Source organism: Papaver somniferum, chromosome 8, assembly GCF_003573695.1.
Source record: "Papaver somniferum cultivar HN1 chromosome 8, ASM357369v1, whole genome shotgun sequence".
In the NCBI taxonomy this organism is placed as follows: Eukaryota; Viridiplantae; Streptophyta; class Magnoliopsida; order Ranunculales; family Papaveraceae; genus Papaver; species Papaver somniferum.
Genome location: NC_039365.1, coordinates 173,561,037 through 173,585,262, shown reverse-complemented (window position 1 = coordinate 173,585,262; position 24,226 = coordinate 173,561,037). Strand labels below are relative to the sequence as shown.

General features: G+C 34.3%; 1 long non-coding RNA gene across 2 annotated transcripts; it reads right to left on the bottom strand.

The window, feature by feature from the left end:
- Positions 1 to 10,809: 10,809 nt before the first annotated feature.
- LOC113301194 lies at positions 10,810 to 13,512 on the bottom strand. Of its 2 annotated transcripts, XR_003336077.1 has the most exons (6): positions 13,274 to 13,512; positions 12,186 to 12,212; positions 11,929 to 11,957; positions 11,773 to 11,836; positions 11,497 to 11,648; positions 10,810 to 11,108 (listed from the first exon to the last, which is right to left on the bottom strand). It is a non-coding gene; the product is annotated as an uncharacterized LOC113301194 (long non-coding RNA). The 2 variants fall into 2 exon arrangements; XR_003336078.1 differs by lacking the exon at positions 11,929 to 11,957 and having other exon boundaries at positions 13,274 to 13,511.
- Positions 13,513 to 24,226: the final 10,714 nt, after the last annotated feature.

Sequence of the window (24,226 nt, the reverse complement as noted above, 5' to 3'; positions counted from 1 at the left end):
CATTCTTCATTTCAGATTCCACCTGTTCGGCCATCTTGATATCCTAAACGGTATTTGGAGTCAACTCATTACCCTCTCCTTCTTGTTCATCTTCGGTGGTTGGCTTTGATGAAGTAGATATGACATGCTTTGTTGGTTCTCCTTCTATTTGTTTTAACAAATTTGTAAGGTCAACATCTGAAAAGACGCTAGCTATAATGGGATCTCCACCTGTTGCAGTTTCGTGTTATGTTTCTACATTGGTTGAATCCTTTTCAGGTTGCATGAGAAAATCTTCAAGAGTTTCAGCAGTGTCTTCCTGTGTTTTGGATGAATCCTTTTCTTGTTCCATCGTAATATTGTCAAATGCTTGAGCAGAATCTTCGTCTGTTTCATTTGTTGAATCCCTTGTTAGCACCTGCAACATTAAGATATCTAAGTCAGTTTATTTTTCATCTTCCTGTATTTTCATAACCTAATGTAACTATATAAAACTTTTGAAAGAAAAGAAAGAACTGGCCAATTCATCAAACAAACATTTTACTGCAAATGATGAAACCAAATCTGGTTTCATCAAAAAAACATTAAGGAAATAGATGAAACCAAATCTGGTTTCATCAAAAAAAACATTAAGGAAATGGTGTTTCAATTTTGGATTAAGAGTGAACAATGGTTATAAAAGATTCGCAATAACTCATACAAATTTATAGTCAGGTAGAAGAATAACTCATAGAAGTTTCTTGGATTTCATAGTCAACAATGTTATAAATATGCAATGAAACCCTTTCTGGTTCCATCAATAAAGAATTTCCATACCAAACATCGCACAAAAAATAACCTAATAAACTTGATCTAACATATTACCTCAACATCTTCTTCACGGTTCGAAACCGCTTCAGGTACTATTGGAACATATTCTTCACGATTCGAAACCGCTTCAGGTACGATTGAAACATCAACTTGTTTTCTTTTACGCCTCAAGTAAGTGCTCTGTACCGGTTGTTGTGCCCTTTCCTCGGCATCATATTTTGCCAGCAGCGATTCTTCTTCTTCAGAAAGAACATTTGTAACATTGGTCCTAAGATTTTCAATCAAGGTTCGTGCCCATTGGTATCTGGCATTATATGTGTTAGCTTCACTGCTAGCACCAACATTTTCTTCAGTTGTCGCAGGCACCTCAACATTTTCAGTATCACCAATCGCCAGTTCAGGTTCAACATGATCTTCAACAACAATATCATCTTCCTCCATGGGCTCAACCAAGCGCATTTCTTGTTCATCATACTGAAGCAAGAATGACCCCGTTCGGTGACCAATATTATCCTGCAGTACACAAGAAAAATTGGTTTCAGCTAGAATTTTCATAACATGCCAAAAGAAAAACAAAGCCAATTCCGACATACTTGGTACACCGCAATAATGTGGGGAAAACACAGTATCCCATCTATCTATATATCAATCAGTGGAAATTTTATAGATTGAGTGGTGGATGATTGGTTGAGTCATAATATATGCTTCCCTACATTGCAAACATCATAACTATACTAACCTAATTAAACATTGCATAGATAGTACAAGATGAGGAGTTGCTACACTTGTGGTGTGAAGCTTTATTGGTGGAACATGGCATGATATACAATTTACACATGGACGATATCTAAAACATATAAGATTTCGAATATTTTCTAACAACAATATCATATAAGACCCTCGAAGTTATCTAAGAAACAAAAATTCAGCTAGAATGTTTGATGAAACCAAATATTGGTTTCATCGGAAAAGTAAATCTTCTAAGTAAATATTTACCTCAGACAAAAGTTCTGTTTTTTTGTCAAGATTGCTGAATTTAGACAATACTTGTTGGCAGATGTTGCTAAGGTTCCATCTAGCAAACCTCGGATACTTGTCGAGCCCATCTTTTCTTTGTGCTATCTTTGTCATCTCCGCCAACCAATACTGAAAAAAACAAACAAACCAATATTCAAATTAATCATCAAAAATATTATAAAAATACTTAACTTTGAATCAAAAAGAACAAATCTTACCAGCGGGTAGATGACGCAACCAACTACTTTTTCTACGTCTTCTCTGTTTGTCATTATCGAATCAAGTAGATAGTCATGAAAGACTTCCGGCCAACACACCTTGTTCATATCAAACACCATGTACAAGTACTTTGATGCCAGAGTTTGTCCACATTTGTTGGGCACGAATACCGAAACCAAAAGGATCATAACGAAAAACATGACAAAGTCATCCGCTCTGGATTCATCCTTTGCGGCTTAAAGCATACAATTTTTAATATCAGTTTTGCCCGTCTTTCTACTTCCTTTAAAATACTTAGCCACGAAGACGTTAACCTTTGTAACCAGATCTTCATCTATGACGTCTTCTTGTACATAATTCACCATTTGAAAACCAAAAGTCACAGCAAAATGTTCGGGAATAGTACGTAGAGTCATCTTCCTTGATCTAGTAATCTTGAAACAGTACGGGCGACTACCATCCTCTCTATTTTCTATTGAACTTAAAAACATAATTACTGCTTTTGTCTTTTTGATTAGCTCTTGTTCGTTCATTACCCCATCATAGAATGGCTTAAAGAAATGCCAGAATGGACATGATTTAAGAGCTTTCACATGTAGTTGTTTGTTCTTAATCAACTCCTTAATTTCCATTGCTAGCTCACACAAATGATGCAATGAACACCTGTACGGATCTGTTTCTCTTTTTTTACCTATTATGAAACCATAAGTAAACCATAAGAGAATAACAAATAAAAATGGTGAAACTATAAGAAAAATTGAAAAGCTATGAAACAAAAAGCATAATTTTACACTTGAAAACTGACAAAACCATAAGCATAAAACTGATGAAACCATAACTTAAAATGATTTAGTTATGAACCATAAGCACAAAACTGATGAAACCATAACTAAAACCCACTTGTAGCATTGGTGCTAACCAATAACTAAAAATGATGAAACCAAATTTTGGTTTCATCACAAATCTGTTCACATCAAACCAAACAACAACAATAGAAATCTGCTTTTCACCATTAACTCTGCTTTTCACCATTAACTGAAGATGATGTAACTCAAATTTTGGTTTCATCAAAAAGAATCAAGAAATAAACAAGGCCAACATAATACACAAGAAATAAACACACCCAAAAAAGAATTTCAGAAGAAAAATGAACACACCCAAAAATTGAAATTAGTTTTCAATTGAAACCTAAAATCAAACTAAAACCTAAAATGAAACCTAAAATCAAACTGAAACCCCTAAAATACAAATTAAACCTAAACCTAATAATCTGGTTACATCAAAATAGTGAAACAAAAACCATTGAAGAATAATAATCGATAAGATTTCTTACCCTTTGGAGGTGGTTTCGCTATTTTCTTAAGCTTATCATCTTTCTTTTTCTCCTGCTGATTTTTTTTCTTCGCCATTTTTGGTGTTTTTAGACTAATCAGTTCAGAAAAATGAAGCTAGTTAGGTCAGATTTTGCTTCAATGGTTGAAATACGTAACCATCGAAGAAGAGAAGAAGAAGAAATAGTGAAACATGGATGATTTTCGCTGCGGGATGAAGGTTTCAGAGCAGATCTGTGATTTTTCTGGGTTGGTTTTGAGGGAGTTGAAGAAGAGAGCGTGGTTTTTGAGATTTTTTGTCCGTTATGAAACGTTATGAAACATTAAATGAGTGGAGGTGGTTCCGACGGTTTTTTTTTGGGTTGAATCAGGGTAGTTAGACAGTTTATGGTATTTGGAGTTTTTGTTTCATTTTTGTTTGAGCGGGTTTTTTGTGAAGTTATAACCCGCGGCTCGCAATGTTTTAGACTCTTATTGATACCCATGTGGCTATGTCATCAATTATAGGTGTTTTTAGTTCAACAATTCTAGACGTACCAACACAAGGGCTGTAATTTCTCCTCGAGGGAAATCCAATGGCCTTCGGTGCACCCTCTAATACTAGGATTACAACTTTTACCTCTACCGTGATTTAATTGGGATTTCTGTCAAAGCACATCTATCATCTTCGTTTCTTAATTTTAGAAACTTTTTTTTTTTGTCGTTGTTGTGAGCCACATATCTTAACTTAAATATCCGAACGCCATTGGAAGTTGGAAATGCTCTTATGCCATGTTGTATAAGCGTAGTTTTTGACTATACCATATCGGAAGATCTTTGACTTAAGACATTTTTTAGTATCTTAATCAATCTTATATCCGGAAGACTATGATTTCAGAAGATTATTGTTGGAAATCCCAAAGTAGACTTCGGGCTCCAAGCTACAGAGAATGACTTCTTGTTGGATTCCGACGCGATAGCTGGATAGTTATAGTGGTACTCTAACGTAAACAAGCCATAGTATTTTCGAGAGAGAGATAGAGAAATTGAAATAAATGAAGATGGAAAATATCCACATATATAGTAAGTCGTGAAAAAGGAAGTCAATGATCAGATCTAAGTCGAGGCTGGAGGACAGTTGCCAATATAAGGCCGACTGGCTGCACCAGGCTGAGGAGTGACAGAAATAGAATTGACATAACCAAACAAGTTGTGATGGTGGGTGGCTGGGTGCTCTAGCCTCTAGTAAGTACTACATAAGGCTGAGGAGTATACTATAAGTTTATGACAATGCGCAGTGCGATAGGGCATTAAACAACAATTTGCGAACAAGCGGCATAGAATACGGTAACATGCAAGAGAGTGGTTTCAATTTTTTATGTGGTCAGAAGACATGTATTGTATGTCAACTGGATCCCTCCCCGGACGGCATCATAAATCAATAGTCAATACAAGTTGATGAATCAAAAATCAGTTGAACTTGATACTACATAGAGTAAGAAGAAAATACGAAGAACAATAAGAAAGGTAGCAAAGACTATCAATTGTGTTTTGCAACTGATCACAGCCATGGTTGATGAATACAACAACCAGGTTTCATCAAGAAATTTATAAAGAAGACGCGCATTTAAAATCCGGCAGCTGCTCGATTTTTTTTGTGCAAACATGTGATAGGTTGACAATTCTTGGACTGATTCTAACTTCTAAGATTACGAAACATGAGGTTGAGAACTTGAGATATGAAAACAATTTCCATATGTTTGGGGATAGCGTAAAGATTAAAGTGCGAGTCCCAACGTTATAATCAGTCTTTAACGCGGAGGAGTATCTCTACTGATGATTTAGTTTAGTGTCTAACACCAATGTAGACCAACTGTTCTTTCCTCTCTTAATATATTTTCTTCTTTATCATACTCCCTCCGTCTCTTATATATAGGCGGAAAAATAGAATTCTCTTAGAATAAGAAATTTTTTGGTTTTTAAATTTTTTTCTAATGTTGCCTGATTTACCCTCATCAATTTCAATATATTTATCTAGGAAACATGAAAAATATCAATAAAATACGAGTTTTTATCCCACTAAAATATTAAAATAGTATAATTCTTCCTGGGAATTATCAAAGACATTAACTAAGCTTATTAATGTCATACTCTTTAGGATAAATATGGAAGAAACCACATTGGAATTGATTTTATACCTATCTATTGAGACTAAAGAATTTTAGTTCCCCGCCTTTATATTAGAGATGGAGGGAATAAAAAATATATATATATATAGGCCAACTGTTGAAAGGACCCAAATTTACTTGATGTTGTGTTGGCAAAGACTACCACCTCGGGAAGAAGCAAAGGAATCAGAGAGAGAGTTACTTGAAAGTGGAGGATTGCCTTGTTTTGCATGAATGAGCTCCAAACTAAACGGTACTCGGGATGTTAATGGGTCTGGTTTTAGGTCCAGAAATATTGAAACGGGAAAATTAGGCGCAGGTCCAAAAAAAGAAAAATTTGTATCCACAAGTCCAAGATATTTTCAGGATCCAGTCACACCAAAAATTTTTAAAAAATATTAAAAAAGCGTAGAACTACGCTATTACCCTTCAGCAGTTTCGGGCAGTTTCATTAACTTCATGAATCGTCACAATATTTATTTCTTCTTCAACTGTTTCCATAATGGATCAATCAGCAGAGAAATTCTTTTCTCCATCATTCAAATATACGAAAATCAATCGTTCAAATCGATGATTGGAGTTGATTAAACCTTAGAAATCAATTTCACAATAGTTTACAAACCCTAAAAAACCTTAGAAACTACTTACAGTTCAACAAAGATGGATGAAACACCAACAAAAATACGTCTTCAGATGTCAAAAGATGTTAAAGAGAACAAATCTGGTATTAAAACTAGTTTAATCAATGGTATTCTTGCATGCATTCAATAGATTTTATTTTATTTTATTTTCGATTTTAACTTTTCTTCTTGATGGTGATGACCTAAAAGACGAAAAAGGGAAATCCTAAAGGAAAATCAAGTCGAAGAAACAGAAAAAAAAAAGGTGAGATCTATCATTAGATTGATCTGTTAGTGTTTGATTTTGTTTTTTCCATTTTGTTTTTTTTTAATATTTTAAGTTTTGTTATAGTAACTGCCGATGATGAACCAGAAGGCGGTAATCCGGAAAAAAAAAGAGAGCAAATTTAGGAAGAAAAATGTTTCTGGTGAGATTTTCATCCTGAATGTAACTCATAATTTGTTTTTCTTTATCACTTTCTTCTTCTTCTTCGATTTTAACATCATTTTTACCTATTGATGTTGCAGATGAAAAAGGATAAATTGATAGTGACCAACCACTGAAGGAGATGAAAAACAAGGCAAAGCACGATGCTATGAAGAAGAGAAAGGAAGTGTCAGGTATGCATCTACACTAGTTCATGTGTGTTTCATGTTTGCATAACAAATTCTGCCGAAAATAACATATGTTATGCAGGAAAAAGATGGTAAATAACAAGTTATGCAGCATAAAATAAAATGTACATAACCAGTTATCCAGGTGCATCACAGGTTATGCAACATAAAAAAAAAGGTGCATAACCAGTTGTGCAGGTGCATCACATGTTATTCTTATCAAAAATCACTGCATAACTTGTCAAACTTGTTATGAATAATCTTTTTTCCATTTTACTTCTTCGATTTTAACTTCATGTTTATCTGCTGATGATAATCACTTAGAAGAGGAAAAGATGAAAACCAATGATGACCAACATCTAACGGATATGAGAACCAAGGAAAAGCATGACGCTGTTAAGAATAGAAAGATAGTCTCGGATATGCATCTACACTAATTCATGTGTGACTCATGTGTTATGCAGGAAAAAATGTTAAATAAAACGTTATACAACATAAGTAAAATTTGCATAACCGGTTATGCAGTTGCATGAAAGATTATGCTTACCAAAGTTACTGTGTTATCTGTTATGAATGACATATTTATTTTTTTCATTGTGTGTTAAAAAAGATCCTGAAGCAACCCCATCAAGGAAATCACAGAGATTAAAAGATTAGGAATCACCTAAACCTTAAGTAGATAAGAAAACAAAGACTAAAAAGAAAACTGGTAAGAACTTAATTTGCCTACATTTTTCATATTTCTGAACATTTATTTATCTTTCTGTTACACATCTTGAACATTTTTGTTATGCATGATTTTGCTTTTGTTTGCTGTTAGATTCTGATCGGGTAGATGAGGAGCAATTAATTGCGAACACTAGTGCATATAGTGTGCAGGATGATGAAGCTACTAAGGGAAAAGATAAAGCAAAGAAAGCTGCACCAAATGAAGTTTTGGGTGATGATACAGAGAATGAGGATGATAATACATATAATGAGAAATAAGTAGATGATGAAGAAGCTGGTAATATTTCCTTGTGATATCTTTTATGTGATATATTGTTTCTTTGGTGTGATTGATTTGTTTCAATGTTGATTTGGTGTGTTTCAGTCAAGCAAGTTGTTTATAATCAGAAGAAAAAAAAAACGTGAACCTAGATAATCAGAAGACTTGAAAAGGATAAATAAGAAAAAGCAAACTGAAATACCCGAAAGTGAAGAAGAAGAAGAAGAAGAAGAAGAGGAAGAGGAAGAGGAAGAAGAAGAGCCTGGTCAGGAATGTGTCGTCTATAAACCAGGTACGTTGAATTCCTTTTATGCATCAGTTAATAAACTTTTCTTACCTTCTTAGAAAATATGCATAATATGTTACGCAGTCAACTGGTTGTTTATGTCATTTTAAAAACTAGCGCATTATAGGTTATGCATGGTAAAAAATGTGCATGACAGTTTATGAAGATGCCTGAGAAAGAGGCATAAGTGGTTATGCAGTCAAAATACAAGTTCTAACTTAGTAAAATGCATTTTTTTTGTTCATTTGTTTATATAGTTAAACCTAAACCCAAATCTGCAGTTCAAGGAGGTACTTATAGAGCAAATTTTCTAAGGGTAGGTACGTACCTTCTTGGGTAAGATTTTGAAAGAGGTGGTTTTACTCCGTTGCAGGCTAATATGATGAATGTGTGTCAGTTTGGGAATCTCCATAACTGGTTATATACTGCGAACATGTCATACTTGGATGGTAAGAGCAACCAGCTGATAGATGAGGTCATTTTATCATATGACCATGATGATATGAATCGACATTCATTCAAGGTGTCTGAAAACAAGTCTATACAGTTAACGGCTAGTGCGGTTGCTGTTAATTTTCAGATGCCAAGAATTAAAGGAAGCAGAGGAACTGATATTCTGAATTCAAAGAAGGAGATGGACCTGACTCGATCACTTTCCCTCGTCAAGAAATTATCATACAAAACAAGGTCAGGTGTTGTGAGTAAATATCTCAAAGAATATGTAACAAAGGTGTGGATAAATGATATTGAAAACCAGGTGTTGGAAAAACTTGATCAGAAAGGTCATAAATAGGAAGTTGTCTTCCTTGTATGCCTTTACATCCTTGTCGTCTTGTTCTTTTGTCGGGCAATGAGAGACCCTTTGGACGTCTCATATGTTGGTTTGGTAAAGGATTTAGAAGCCATGGAATCTGTATCTTTTCCTGATATAATTCATGAACACCTGATGGACAGCATCAAGAGTGTGAAAAGAGACAATCTTCTTATCAGGAATTGCGGTGGTTGCACGATATATTCTCTTGTGAGTTACTTTTTTTTTTTTACTTTCTTAATCTCTGTCAGTAAATCATATCTACATAATATATTATTAGTTTTTGTTTTTTTTGGAGCTTTGGTTGGTTGAGCACTCTAACTTAGCTTAGATATCATCATCCGACAACATCAAGGTCAATCCCACTGCTACACCAAGAGATGTAAGGTAGGACTTTGCAGCAATGAAGAAAACAATGAATAAGAATCATATAACAAGCTTAGAGGTCCTTGTTTATGAACCTTAAAAATGAAAAAAAATGTTAAGCAAGGTTGTGTTAGCAAAAATGTGAATGCATAATAAGTTATGCACCTTAATAAATAATTGCATAACATCATATGTAGCTCAAATTGTGAATGCACGACCAGTTATGCATTATTTGAAAAATGAAATAGTGTTAAGCGGGGTTGTGTTAGAAAAGTTATGAACGCATAATAAATTATGCACCTTAATAAATAAATGCATAACATCTTGTGCAGCTCCAATATTAAATGCATGACTAGTTATGCATTGTTTAAAATAGCTGCATCACAGGTTATACATATAAAAAATGTTGTTATATTTATTATGCATTCCCTGATGAGTGTTTCTAATCATGTTGCAGTTTCATGAGAACTTTAGAGATGAGTACAGTGCAATGCAGTTGGAACTCTGTGAACCAAGAGAACCAAGAAAAAAGGCGCACATACTTGATCTTGTGGCAATGAATCTTTAAGAAACATGGAAAAGTATGAAGAAGCATTTCAGGATGCGTCACACACTAGTACAAATCTTCACATTGGCCACACTTAATCACCGTGTCCATAGGTTTTTGGTCATGGATTTTTTTCACTCTAAAAATGTGGCATCAGGTGCCGAGACAAAAAGGTATCCCTATGGCTACATAAACTTTGAGTGGCTATAAAATATGATTTACCATGGCCATAGATCTAGAACCGTGTCTATATGGTACTCAATATTTTTTTTGTAGTTAAGCATTTTCACTATCACCATGGCCATAGGATCCTTATAGACACACAATTTAATTATATGTGGCTAAAGTTTACCTTAAAGTCACGTGAATTTTATTATAGTTGTGGCCTTTTTCATCAACTGGACACGCAAAATTCATTTTATCATGACCAATTCATGAGTTGCAGTCACACTAATTTTTCTTAACCATGGCCATCTCTATCATTTGGACACACGGAAAATAATTTAGCATGGCCAATACATGACTTGTAGTCACGTTTAATCTATGTGCCATGGCCATCTATATTTTTGGACACATGGTAAACATTTTACATGGCCAATTAATAAGTTATGACTACTAAGAATTTGTAGCACCGTGGCTAAAAAATTTCTAGAGACACATCAAGTGTTTTCAATGTAGCTATTATTCACCTTTTGGACACGGAAGATACCACAAACCACACTAGTACGAAAAGGCCCTTTAGCCACGGTATATTACTGTGACCAAAGCTCAATGGTCATGGTATTTCATTTTTGGAAAACTGTGACCAAAGCCTGCGAGACCAAAAGTGTTTATATGGTCTCATTAATTCACCGTGACCGAAATTTCTTTAGTCACGAGATTTTAAATGAAATCGTTTCCAAATTTGGTCATTGGTCACGGATTACAGCTGATATCGTGTCCAAGTTAGCTCACTGGTCTCGTTTTACATTTACCCCTTGACCAGTTTACATGCTGGTCAAGCCTTGGATATATATCAAAAACGTAAATAGACAAAGCAGTAGCTGACAATAAATAGAACATAGATTCCAAACCGAACAACATATCTACAAAGTCACATTTTCCGGTTTCAAGTTACAGAGTACATAAATTTTCAGTGCAATTTAGGAGGGAGCTATTAGTTCCTCAATATTCGATAAATTCGTACAACATACTGTTAATTTGGCCGAACAAGAAATGGATGAAGATTTCTCTATAGAATGCTGAAAGTACTTGGAATAATAAGATATCCAAAAATTCTCGTTTGCCGTCAGAAACTTTTGGATTCAAGTTTGTTGTATTATCTTGGAGATGTGGAAGACATCAAAAGATGTAAACTCTTTACTTCTGCTACCTGAAATTTACAGTAGGTAGTATGTCATCAAGCTAGCGCAAAACTACAAGCAATCGCAATTAAAGATGGACTACATGTTGGAGAATACAAACATAACTTCATTATCAGTGAACTAACATTTGTGGCGGCCACTAAGAACCAACTTAGGAAAAAACAGAAAAGTCTTAAAATTGAACTTCGAATAATTAGAACAATATCATCAAGAAAACTGGCAGGTAATTGGATGAATGAACTACTAACTACGTAGTGTCATGGGGGGATATTTGTCCTATCATTAGCAATGAATCAATTGGTAATGCAATGTGAAAACCTACTAATATTCCGCAATGTAATAAATGTACTAATTTTATTATCAACTAAACAGAGAACATGAGAAGGCTAATAGTACCAGATGCAATATTGAAAAAAGCATTGAGTAATGATGACTAAGAGTGATATTGTAGGTACTTCACAAGCATCTTGTAGATATCAGTTCCACTGCCAAGATGGGATAGTTGTCTTCGTCTTCTTCAGTTTTACCAGAACACCATGCTTCAATTCCTGATAGTCACAATTTACAAGATTAATAAAACTACACAATAACCGTAAGTAGTACATAAAATAGTAACAATAAGTCCGACGGAACTTGATAAGACTTCAATAAAGATTATGGAGAGATAATTACCTTTGGAAACTCTCATATTTTCTGAGAAATGATGTTCAATAGCTAGATTTGTCTCTTATTTGTCCTGTAAAAATTGAAGGAATTTTTATTTATGATTAAGCAAAATTATAGTATAGATCGACCAACTAGTTCTAAAATTTATAAGCAAAAACATACCCAGTGAGCTTCACATGCCTATGTTTCACCTGTATCAGAGTGATATAAGAAGAAATGGTAAATTAACATGTTAAAAATGTTCAAATAGCCGAAAAGTTAGGGAATTAACCATCCACAACAAAATCATGGAGAGTAACACCCACAATATCAAAAGAAAACATTCATAACCTAGAACTATTTTACCCAAGATATAAAAGCACTGAGAATATATTCCTTACAAGATTGTAATTCAGTAGAACGAAGTTTGAGAATTATACCTGTAAGAACACCACAATCCAAGTTCCCTGTTAATAGAATTAAATCAAATTAGGTTTTGAATAAAAAATCAAGCTTAGGGTTCCCTTTCTAGTCGAAGAGAAACTTAAAAAAACAAACTATCATGTTACAAATCAAACTTAAAATAACCACCAAGCAACTGACAGCCGCTGGTTGGAATATCGAAGCCCTACGCAATTCTCAGTTGATAATGAGCCGGGAGTTCGGTACTCCCACCAGCGATAATTACAGATTCACTTGATGGCTAATCATATTGCAAAAATCTAATGTATCAAGAAAAACTGTATTACTTGTTATTGAAAGCTTAACAGACATGGCTACATATATAGCCTTACAAGAACTGAAAAATATGATCAGATATAGCCTTATTGAAACTACATCAACTTTACTTACATGGATACTAAATTTCTCATACATGTGCTAAAACTATCATGTTAAAAACAAGTCATTCTTAAAATTGAAAGGAATAAACTCAATTAAGCATCATAGAATTAATGACCACCAAGCAACTGAGCACCGCTGGTTGGGATACCGAAGCCCTGCGCATTTCTCAGTTGAGAATGAGCTAGGAGTTCGGTACTCCAACCAGCGGAAATTACAGATTCACTTGGTGGTATCAAAAACAAGCATCATGTTAACAGGGTTAAGAAGAAAACACAAATTTGGTAATTTATTCAAAATCAAACTACTACATGTTAAGAATATTAACTTTAATTCAAAACTCACATATTGCATGTCAACAATCAGGTCAGAAAACACAAACAGTCAGTAAACAAGATTGAAGAACAAGCATGAATCGGTTATGACTCGTCCGAGTCACAAAATTTTAAGATGGTTTCAGGAAAATATCATACTGTCACTGACGATTATACAACTTATTACAAAAGGGTATTTGCTATAACCAAACAAAACAAAATAAATCATATGAATCGGTTCAGAATATAAACCCTAACTCGGTTCCGAAAATAAAACCTAATCAGGAAAACACGAAGATAATGAAAAACAAATTCAAATCAGAAATCAAACCAATAGAAGATGAAATATACATCTTTACAGGTGAGATTTATACCTGAATTTGAGTTAAGATGTAAATCGGCGTAGTTGAAGCTAGGGTTTGGTATCGGAGATTGAGGTGAAGTTGGGTTCCTTGAGATATCGATCGGAGTTTGAGATGAAGTTAGGGTTAGAGGTGAAGTTGGATTCGATATGAAGTTAGGGTTTGAGGTAAAGTTGCGGAGAAAATCGTCTCAGAGACAGAGAGAAAAAACGAGACAGAGAGAGTGAAAAAAATGAGAGAAATGAGAGGAAATTTTTGGTCTATGGTCAAAAATCTTCTCATTAGGGGGTTGTTTGGCTGGGAAACCAATTTTTTTTCAAAATTTAGAAGGATGTTCCCAAATTTAGGCGGCCAGTCTAGGTGGGAAACACACAATCCGCATGATATTGTTTATAGGCGTTAGATTAAAATTTGGATAATCCCATTGGTTTTAAACAAAGCATACAGATTTAGAAGAAAACACAAAATTTAGTAAACCAAATAAGGCTTCCCACTGTTAGATTGACTTGTGATTTGATTTTCTTAAATTTGGCTCGTTGGATTACAAACAATTACAATAAAACCATTATAGGCATAAACTCTAAATTCTAGTGTCTTCGGCTTCAAACCTGACTACGAACTATGAATCGTAAACGTCTAAAATGGGTTTTGACTTTCAATTTAGCAGGCGTGGACTACTATGAGACTAAAACTTCTAAAAAACGAAGGATCTTTAGCATTTTCCGGGTATTATTATATTGGAGTATTCCCATAAACTCTAAACACACGAATTCGTCAACTTCGAAAAATAACTGGTTCCGAAATACCTGCCTGGGAGAGGACTACTATGAGACTGGAACTTCTCAAGATGGATCTTTAGCAGTTTCCGGGTAAGATTCCATGGGAATATTCTCATAAACCCTAAACACACATGAATTCGTAAACTTCGAGAATGAAACTGGCTCTGAGATCGAAACCTGGCCAGGAGAGAACTACTATGAGTCTGAAACTTCGCTAGAACGATGGATCTTTAGCAGTTTCCGTGTAGATTCCATGGGAATATTCTCATAAATCCTAAATACACACGAATTCGTAAACTTCGATAAGTGAAACTGGCTCCGAGATCGAAACCTGGCAAGGAGAGGACTACTATGAGACTGAAACTTCGCAAGAACGATGGATCCTTTAGAAGTTTCCGGGTAAGATTCCTTGGGAATATTCTCATAAACCCGAAACACACACGATTTGGTAAACTTCGAGATGTGAAGTCGGATTGAATTTATTGATAATCGGTCATAGCAAGTATGGTCAAGGAATCTTTTTGGAATATTTTGGACAATTTGATTGAATTATATGGAAATACATGGTTAAGTCAGTAATGGTGAGTATAATCGCTCGTAGTGAGCATGAACTAGTGATTTCACTAGAATTATGCAAAACTAAGCAAAATTGAATTGAATTTATTGATAATCGATAATAACAAGTATGGTCGAGGAATCTTCTTGGAATATTGTGTACAATTTGATTAAATTAGATGTAAATACATGATTAATTCATTCATGGTGAGTATAATCGCTCGTAGTGACCATGAACTAGTGGTTTCACTAGAATTATGCAAAACTGGGCACAGTCGGATTGAATTTGTTAATAATCGGTCAATAGCAAGTATGATCGAGGAATCTTTTGGGAATATTATGGAAAATTTGATTAAAGTACTATGGAAATACCTGGTTAATCAGTCATGGTGAGTATAATTGATTTTTTGGGTACGAAGATCTGTGTTTTTTTGTTAATTTTATGATTTATTATTTGATTAGATTCATGTGAATCGGTTCAAAATCAATAAAGCTATGTTTATTTTTTGTTCATGACTGAATATGGATTTGAGGATTGGAGTTTCAGATTGTGTGTATGATTTGGTTTAAAAAATTCTGTAAAATTTCTTCCCTAATCAATTTTCCAAGAGATGGGTGATTTCTTGTTGTTTAAAAACTTGCTGAGTACACAAGCAGTGTGGTGTCATGAGGTTTTGATTATAATTATCAAGGCTTATACAGTGTTTAAGTTCTAAGTTCTTGTAATCAGAAGTATAGGTATATTATACATCTTAGTTCTAGGTAAGAGTTTCGATCCTTGTATATTATAGCTTAGTTTGTACATTAGCTATTTCTCTTGGTTTTGTAGCCTTCAGTATACCGACATCTGAAATTTCTATTTCTCTTGGTTTTGTAGTTATTTTTATGCCGAGGCTAATATCATAACATTGATCATAGGCTAATATCATAATATTGATCATGAATTAGCAACTTTTGTGGAATGGAGTAATCAGTCACGTCGAGTATAATTTAGTAATTTTGAGGAAATTCAGTCAATTTGGATTTAATTGGAATGAGTTCGTGAATAATTAGTCAAAGTAAGTGTGATTTAGTGATGCTGAGTGAAATTCGAGTACAATTGGGTTGAATATCATGGAGATAAGTTTATAAGCGGCCATACTGAGTATATTCAGTGAGAATGAGTATGATTTGATGGTATAAAGTAAAACAAAACTAAATTAGATGGAATTAGGTCGATAACAAGTCATACTAAATATGATTTAGTGATACTGGGTGTGATTAGTGTAATAAAGTAAAATTGGATTGAATTTAGATAAATAGTGACCTATAGATTTACCCATGTTTATTTAATTCATAATTTCAGAGTTAGTTTTGTACGTCTCACCTGAATTCATTTGATGCTTAGGGATTTAAACCAAGTAACAATTCATGATTATATGCTTTTGAAATCGTTTTATTTCACCCACTCTTTTCTGATGCGTAGATTTTTCACTAATTTATCATCTGATTCATGATTCTCCGTATTTTACTTGTTAACCCAATCTCATTAGATGTTAACTTGCTATTTATATTACTTTATTTAACTTCAAACTTTGTCCAATCTCACATAATTTTATTAAATATTTATACTTAAAAATTATCTTAATTTATCGGGGGCTTTGTTCTCTCTCATACGATGCTATTTGTTGTGCCTCAATGCATAAAAATTTATAAACTTAAGTCTTGTAATTCTTAATTCGATCATTTATTACAAAATCCACTAATATAACAAAAAACGATTATCCAGCTAGTGATTGTATATCAATATGTAAAATTTTCTAAATTTAGGTCGCTTAACAAATTGAAATTTAGTCGATCAAAACATTGCAAGTTGCATAGATGAACTAAGTATAATCCGTATTGTATTAACCCAACTAATGAAAATTTAGAATCTTAAATCCAACGGACATAAATGGGAGTACAATCATCATGAGGATTACCACCTGTATTTTCACATGGCTCTCAAGAAAAAAAAAATTCATTTGGCTCTTATAAAAAAAAATTGAGCTAAAAAGAGTAGGCGGTAATTTTGGGCGGCATTCCTAATCTGTCCCGCCAAAACAATTTTGGAAGGAAATCCGCCTTTTCCTTTTTCTCTTATTTATCCAAATCTCTCTAAAATCCATAAACTAAGCGGCCTATGAAAGAACTCTGCATCTCTTCTTCATCATCTCTACTAAAAGAACCATAAAAAACCCTAGCGTCTTGGTCCTAGTTTCTTTTCCTTATTTTTCATCTTTTACTGCGCCACTCAAATTCAAAATTCCTTCTTATTTGCAACTCTTTGCTAACCAAAATCAAAGCACTATACCAACGATTTGTAGAACACTTTCAATCTTATGCAGTTGATGCGCATGATTGAATGTTAGGTATCTTCCTATTTGATGTTGATAGCGATTTAGGGATTTTTCTTAATTTATTCAGCAGTTTCGTATTTCTGCAGATTTGTGAATTAGGGTTTTCGATTATCTACTACTCGCCTTGCTCTAAAGCTTGTTATGTTTTGTATTATTTGGGTTGTTCTCATCATTTATGTATTAGATTTCATTGCCTTTCAAAAATAAATGAAATTGTATAAGATTTCTTATCTTGTTTCTTTTTTCGATGCACAATAACATTTATTGAAAGAACGTTTCTCTTTTTTTCCTTTTATTTTTTGATTCAATCAATTCGGAAGTAGGTGTGTCTATAAAGATTACTCGTAATTTCGGATATGAAGTTGTTTTTGAGGGGGTTTCGGTTGTTAGTTTTCTGTTGGATCTCAACTAGTTACTCTTAATTATTGTCTCCCTTTTTCATATTTGCATAAAGAGAAGAAAAACTTGCACGATCTGAATGGTGTATGTGTATGTAATGTTTCCCAAAGAGAGAATCTTGATAGGACAACAGCAAGGTAATGATTTTGTTTGTTTTTGTGGTAGGACACACAAGATTTGGCATCTCGATTGAACACCTCCCCTTGAGTAGGCAAGATGAGGAATTCAACATATCCTCTTTCTATGTTGTATGTATTTCTCCTCCTATGTCTCTTTCAGCAGATATCTTTACACCATTACAATGTTATTTATTTTGAGTTTAAGGAGTTAATTGGATTGGAGGACTATGCTCTTGGTCATTTTATCCTTTTAGCCGGAGAAAAATACCATATCAGATAATTTGTTATAGATTTTACTTCATGCTTGAATAACATCATGTGCTAGAACTATAAATGCTAGGTTTGTTAATTTGTTGTATAACAGTGTCATGTAGATTATAGGTCTGAGCACCACAATCTGAACATATGGCCGCGACTGTTGGTACATCTAATCTTGTTCATGCTTGATGAGGTGCATATCATTATGACTCATTGATAAATCTAGCTATTTTAGAGCATGGAGATTTAACTAATCACATGCTCTTCATAAGAGGATTGAACAACTTCTATTTAGCATGTTAGCTGTATGTATGCTTCATTTATTCTTTGAAAATGAATAATATGATTTTACCTGGATCCCATACGGAAATTAGTGCAGCGCCAATAACTCCTTTTATTTCCAAGTTTAACTTTACTTTATAAAATGAATCAGACAGGCATAAGATGGCCGTTTGACCTTCGGAAAATTTGCAGTATCCATGTGTTATATGTTGGAAACCATCCTAATGAGAATGAAGTACATGGCACTGGCTTTTTGACATGAGCACAACTAGTGTAGATCTTCTCAGTCGAAGTGTAAATGATTGATTTGTGGGAACTGCTCCTTTCCTTCAAGGATACTGCCAGTTTGTATTCATAAAACATTTCAGGTTTAGTTAGCAATTTCAATAATAAAATTATGCATTTTTCAGGTTTAGTTACCAAATGACTTGTAATTTTTGCTAATTGACTTTATGACCAGATCCATAACCTTGTCTGGACTAGGTAGAAAATATGGCCGGAAAGTTTGAGCATATTTCAGCTTGGATACTTAGATTCAGCAAGCAATATATAATATTTGAACAAATTGCATTATCAACTTTTATGGGAACTATCTCTTTCATCTGTAAGTTCTGAGAAGAGCGAAGATTATTCTGTCGGATAGGAGCCAGCTAACTCAATGATGACATTACTTCTTGCACAAGTACTGCCACCATTTAAGATGACACGACATAAAAAACAACCAGCTCCTCAAAGTTCTGGAATTTCTCTTTTTATAAAAGATCCACCTTTGGAGTTTTCAGCTGTGAAAAGTGCAGGTACCTTGTTTTTTATAACCGAAGGGATTATTCCTTCTGAGTTAATACCAGCAGCTCTAATTTCACCAGAGTACTACCATTTTTGTGTAAGGAATAGAGTTTGAAAGAGGACTAGGCTTCCTTGAACTGACTGATGTGATGTTTTCAGGTGACAGATGCATCTGGAATTCTCATCGAGGGACAATGTCCATGAGCAAGTGATGAGTTTTGGTCCAGTTCGTGGTTCAGAATTCGTAAGTCAAGATGTCAATCGTGTTGTTCCAGACAGCTTATAGGATGGCCAATTTGGGGATCATGATATTGACCACAAACTTTTGTGCTGTAATTTAGTTATAAATAGTAACAAAGCTTTTGAGCAGAAATAATATAACCTTGATACTTGGAAGTCAGTTGTATGTGGTGGCGAGGATCAAGAGTTCTCGAACCTTAATGCTGAAACAGGTGTAAAAGTTGAAGTCCTTCTTGGTGAAGTATCTGATGCTCAGAACAAAATGGTGGGAAATGATAACTTCGTACCAGACTCTCCTTTAAGTTGCATTTCTCCAGATAGGAAAATCCTGTTGGATACAGAACCACCAAATAGTGTACCTCTTAATACATTTATACTGTTTAGACTTTAGAGGGAAAAATGAGTTTCTTTTGTTGAACTGAGAACCCTGTTTTCATGTTGTAGGTTTGGTCTATTCACGCGTTACTCTTATGGTCACTAATCTACCGTTGTTGCTCAAGTTGATATAGTTGTGATGTAAATCATTGATTCGGGAATATATTGTGCGCTGATTAAAGCAGCCATGGAAGTGTAATTCTGGGTTGTTTCATTGTATTTGCTAAATTCAAAGATGATAAAACTACCATAACACTTTTAAGATATTAAACCACTAAATTAGGACCCAAATGTATTTGGCAGTTACGTCGTATAAATCTGCATTTGGAATAATGAAATGTTGTATTATGAGATTTTTTATAAATTTAGTTTTATATGTGTCGGAGTGGTTCATTTTGTTGTAATAAGCTTGTCTTCTTTTTCTTCTTCAATTTTTCATAAAATTTAATCTTGTTAATTACGTATTTTAGTGAATGCAGAGGTCATGCACACATCAACAATAGGTTATAGTAATTGAGTTTCTCCCCAGCCAGGTGGTAAACATTTTGTTGTGGCTGTCAAGTGGCCAAACACTACCTGTTATCTGTTATTTCTGTACATTTTTTTCTTTGAGATAGACAATCAAATTAGAATCCGAATGCAAGTACAATAAATCTCATCAAAGATGTTTTTCCCAAAGAGCTGGTGATGAGCTAATAACACAATGTTGAATTTTATGACTGGAGCATACAAAATTTGTTAAAGCAACAACTTTGATGAAGTTTGGATGCCCGGAAGTCCTCTTGTAAACTAATCATAACAACAAATTTTCAGAAAATTTCTATGGACCTAACGAAGCTCCGAGGCTAATTTGAGGTTCTAAAGTCCTTGTCCAGGTTCCGTTACTTTGTCCATGTAAAAGTCTTTCATCTGGGTTGCAAGATGTGCCTAATGAACTAAAGGCTATGGTCACATAAACAAAATCATTGTGGCCATATAATAATCCTCCCAGAAAAAGAAGTGGTGTCGCAATAGGTTAATCTTTTGTCATGTTTTTTTTTTTAAAATGTGTTCGTTTCTTAACATGTAAATGTTTAAAAAACCATGTACTATGGACACATAAAAAAAGTGGCTAAATAAATATCTTTTCGTCACGGGTTGATAATTGTGTCTATTTCCATCCTACACATTTGACACGTATATAATTCCTAAATGTGGCCATATTCGCATCTGCGGCTACATGTGATGGGATTAGACTAAAAACTATGGCCAAACAATTCCCTATGGCTACATTTGATGGGTTTATGATTAAACCCATGACCAAATGGTGCACTATGGCTACAAGGTAACACAAAACGTGGCTATAGTTATGTTGATGACCAATAGCCACGCAAATAACCCAAAACGCGGCTAGGCTAAAAACCAAAAAACGTGGCCTATGTGAAGGTTTGTACTAGTGACAAATTATTGAACAAGAAATATGTGTTGATAGTCTTGGAGCAAGGTTGAAGATTGTTCAAGCAAAGCTGAAAGACATAAAGCACACTCAGGAGACAAATAGACAGAGTGGAAAAGACTTCAGTTCTCAGTTATATGATTTCGTGAAGATGTTGCTCGTTGATTCAGGCATAAAATAGGTGCAAGTGGAGTCGTCTGGTGGCCCAAGCGTCCCACTGAGTCAAAATTTCCAAGGAATGAGACACTTGTTAAACTGTTATCTTCAACAGAACCACCTACATAAAAATCATTGCCAGAAGTTATCAGACTTGATAGCCAAGACCAAGGTGTTAGTCAAGAACTCTAGTCTTCAACTTTCAATTTCATGAAGATGGAAAAAGTTGTTAATCTCTCCACCGACAAGGAAACAGACACGCCAGAGAAATTGGAGACAACACCAAATCTAGTAATAACTTAAGAAAGAATTGAAGCACAGGAAAAACACGTTTTGGCTGGTGGTGATGATGACATTCTTCTAGAAACTCAGAAGAAAGCAGAAGAAGATGAAGAGCCCACATTTAATCTACATATTTCACAACCTGCTGCTGCAACTAAAGGTGATGCTGGAGGACCACAACAACATGTTGAAAAGCTGTAACAACCAAAAGAGCCAGTCGCTGAAAAGTCGCAATAACCCATTGTTGAGATACCACAATAGCAACGTGAAAAGCCGCAACAACAACATCAACCTGAAAAGTTGTAACAACCAAAAGAGCCAGTCGCTGAAAAGACGCAACTAGAAGAGCCAATCGCTGAAAAGCCGCAACAACTAGTTGTTTAGACGGTCGTTGATACATCGAAGGAGATGGTATTTGAGACGACCAGTGATGTATTAAGGTACCTGGCAGAGAATCCTTTAACTCCAGCCATACAAGATGCTGAAAACGAAAAAAAACTCGAATGAAACTGCAGAGATAGAGATAATTTCACAAAGCATGGTACATAAAATATAAAAAGATTATGTATTTTAAAAAACAGAATAACATCTTTATATGAACTACTAGAATTTTTTTCTTAATGTCGAATCAACTATATACTATTTATTATTTTTAATCAATTATAAATTATTTATATATTGTTGTTTTGCTATTTAATCAAATATTTACTTAATTTCAAAATAAATTGTTTATATGTAACACATTTTGGTTACATGAATCTCTAGGAAGAAGAACTAGGAGAGGAATTTTTTCCAAGAACAGAATTTGCGAAGAGGGAACCTGTGAAGAAAAAGTTAGTAGCGAAGGGAAAAGCCAACGAGGAAAAAGAGGATGTGAAGCAAGATCAGAAAGATGGGAAAAAGGTGAAGCAAGTTAATCCTATAGGAAAGCCTTTTAGAAAATCCTCGTACTTCTAGAGGAAAGCCGTTTAGAAAGGGACAACAGATAATGAAAGGACAATGAGTATAATCCTCAAAGATTGTGACCTAGGGAAGCAGCAGAAGCAAATAGACAACCCTGAAGAGAATACAGTTTCAGAAGAAAATCCTCGTACTTATAGAGGAAAGCCGTTTATAAAATTACCTCCGCCGTAAAAAAATTGAATGCTTTGAAGACTACAAAGATACAATAGAACCAACCTTCATGGAAGTACTGCAGAGATACTTTGAGCATGCCAACAACCTGTAAGTACATAAAAGCTACCTTTATGCTTGTAAAAAAAACAATGAATTACAGGTTATGCATCTTAAAAATAAATGCATAAAACATTATGCTTCTTAAAAAATAAATGCATAACAAGTTATGCTTCTTAACAAGTTATGCATAACAGATTCTGCTTGCTTGAACACCAATTCTCTTATGTCGTCTCTTATTTTTTTCGTATTACAGTTTGTGGGTACATTTTATTATTGGTGAATACATTTGCTTATAACTTAAAAAAAAAACTATTTATGATTGTGTTACCTACTAGTTTATGGTTGCTTGTCACTTAGAAAAAAGTCTCACTAATTATGTCTTCTGCAGAAATACGACTTGGAGTATCAGAGACGGAGAAGACCCGTACTTATGGGATAATTCAGATTCACGGAGATATAATAAGGCAGCTAATGAACAATGAATACATGGAAGAATAAGCAATACGCTTCTACAATTACATGTTGTTCCGGAAGCGGCAAAATGAAGCGGATAATGTGAGTTATCAACAGAGGTATGCAGAGTCTGTATTCATGAGGCCAGATGCTTGGGTAAGTTTAGAAAAAAAAAATCATATCCCAACACTTTAACTTTTATTATGAATCCGATTTTGTTATAAACCTGTTACTTCTGCAACGTAATAAGTCATCACAACTTCTTTTTCTGCATGACAGGTTATTCGTCACTGTTTACTGCATAACCTGTTATGCCTATATTATTTCTTTTGCACAACATGTTATGCAACTAATTTTGAACTGCATAACAAGTTATGCACCTAGAATTAAACTGCATAACAAAGTTATTCAGCATTGTTTCCTAAAAAATGCATTGTTAGAGTATTTCCAAATTATTCAACAAGGTATGCACCTGTTGTGCGCCCTTTCAAATGCATCCACTAACTTTTTTTTTCTAAAAAATATTTCTTTTACAGTTGTTTGTTAAAACCAAAGACAAAGATGGGATTTCCAAATTTGTTGAACAATTCATATTGAATCTCCCTATTAAAGTTGAGAAAATGTTCATTCCACTGAACTTTATGACAAAGAAAAACCTTGTTGGTACACATTGGACATTGTTAAAGTATGACTTCTCAGAGGGTGAGTGGAACTTCTACAACAGTATTTCGAGCTATAAAGTTAAATGCAAGAATCAAGCTGTTATAATGGAAAATGCTTGTATGCCTTATTTGATCCAAAGATATGACAAACTGAACCTATCACTAGATGTCGTGGATATAAAGAGGGAAAAACTTGTATACAAGGATATTTTTGTCCCCAAGAACCTTCCTGATCAAGGTCATCACCCCAACTGCCTCATATTTGTCTGCTACTATATAAAGATAAGTATGAAGCTTGAAGTCAAACATAAATGGGAGAATTCGGGAAAGGAAGAAGTAGTAGCCAAAGCCAACAAGAAGAGATTAATTTTGGTATTGAATATGCCAATAGATACTCCTAACCGTTGGGATATAGATGCCAATGAAGACACCTGGAATGCAGTAGATGAAACTGAGCAAAAATTAGGCTGTAAAAACAAATTGGAAAGTAGTTGGTGTAAATCTTAACTTCAGTCAGTAGTTATGTGTAATGTATTGGTATGAACCTTGTCTGAACAATTTATATCTTTTTATGTTACGATGTTATTAATGCTTGTTTCAGTGCTTCTATTTGCTCCAATCTTGTTTTAT